Here is a 1,828-nt window from a genome sequence, read left to right as displayed (position 1 = left end):
GAGGAGAGGAGAGGAGAGAGGAGAGAGGAGAAAGAAGAGGGGAGAGAGGAGAGAGAAGAAGAGAGGAGAGAGAATATGAATGAGAACGTTAAAACAACAACAAAACACATGAGTCAGAATTGACTCATTGCAATGCTGTGTTTCTGAGCAGACCTGTGTATAATAAGCTTTTCAATGGCTGTGGCAGTTCAGAAGTAGACTGCCCGGAATTTCTTCTAAAGCATTTATGCATAGCTTCAAACCTTTTGGTTGATAGATGAACACTTAACTATTGAGCCACTCGCAAACTCCGGATAAATCTTTGTTTTTTATCCACCTCCTCATGTCCTAACAGCAGTAGGCACATCTCTGTTATTCTGTAAATACAAAAATAATACACTCAATTTTCCTTTAAAGCAATTAAGATAGTACTAAAGACATCCAAGCAAAAATAAAGTTAAGATAAAAAAACAAACAAACAAACAAACCCACAACCAGTCCTCTTCATTATCACAATCAGCCTAGGCCTTTGGTTATAAAAGCAAATTATTAGAGGTAAAAGGGGGGAAATAAAAGCATAAATGAGAGATATTTAAAGAATAGGAAACTTTTGAATATCTTATTTAAAGAATAGGAAGCTTTTAAATATTGTTGTTGCTATGTGTTGTTGATGCTTCTACAATTCATAACAACCCTATGAACACAGGTCTGAATGCCCCTCTCCTATACCATCTTCACGTTCCCTCTCATGCTCAAGACCACTGTGGTCATCACTGTCAGTCTATCTTGTTGAGGGTCTTCCTCTCTTCTTCTGACCCTCCACCTTTTCAAGCATCATGACGTTTTTCCAAGGACTGAACCCTCCTAACAGTATGTGTAATGTATGTGAGATGAAAGTTCACCATCTTGCCTCTATGGAGACCTTGGTTGCACTTCTAACATGTTGTTGTTGTTGTTGTTGTTATGTGCCATCGAGTTGCTTGAGACTCGTAGCGACCCTATGTACAACAGCCCTAAAATCTGCTCTGTTCTGTGCCAATTACACTGTCTCTGACACTCCCATCCCATTATCCCAGTCACTGAATCAATCCACCTCATAGAGGGCCTTCCTCTCCTGCGCCATCCCTCCACCCTCCCAAGCATGATGTCCTTCTCCAAGGACCAGCCTCTCCTCACAACGTGTCCAAAGTATGTCAGACGGAGCCTCAGAATCCTTGCCTCCAAGGAGCCACCTGGTTTAACCATTTCCAGGATGAATCTGTTTTACTTGCAGTCCATGGTATTCTCAATACTCTTCTCCAGCACCAGCTCAAAAGGCATCAATTCTCCTTCTATCCTTCTTGGTCATTGTCCAACTCTCTGATGCATAACAAGTGATTGCAAAGACCATGGCCTGTATTAGGCACACCTTAGTCTCCAGAGAGACACCATTAGTCTTCAGTACTTTGGAGAGGTCCCTAACAGCAGACTTTCCCATGGCAATGCACTTTTTAATTTCCTGGCTACTGGTGCCAAGAGTGTTGACTATGGAGCCAAGCAAACTAAAGATGTGTACAATCTCAATCTCTTCACCATCCATCCTGATGCTGCCAATTGGTCCAGTGGTGCTGCAGTCCTCGACCCTCTGCAGCAGGTGCTTCAGGTCCTCTTCAGTTTCAACAAGCAGGGTTGTGTCATCTGCATAATGCAGATTGTTGATAAAATTGTCTACCAATCTTGACCCCACATTTCTCCTCATTGAGCCCAGCCTCCAGATAATCTGTTCTGCATATAGGTTGAAAAGGTATGGAGATAGGATGCATCCCTGGCGTACGCCCTTCCCAATTTTGAACCATGCAGTGTTCCCTTG

The sequence above is a fragment of the Elephantulus edwardii genome, unplaced genomic scaffold, assembly GCF_000299155.1.
Source record: "Elephantulus edwardii isolate Elephantulus edwardi_28Jun2011 unplaced genomic scaffold, EleEdw1.0 scaffold00057, whole genome shotgun sequence".
NCBI classification, from domain to species: Eukaryota; Metazoa; Chordata; class Mammalia; order Macroscelidea; family Macroscelididae; genus Elephantulus; species Elephantulus edwardii.
Note: the sequence above shows the minus strand (reverse complement) of the source record.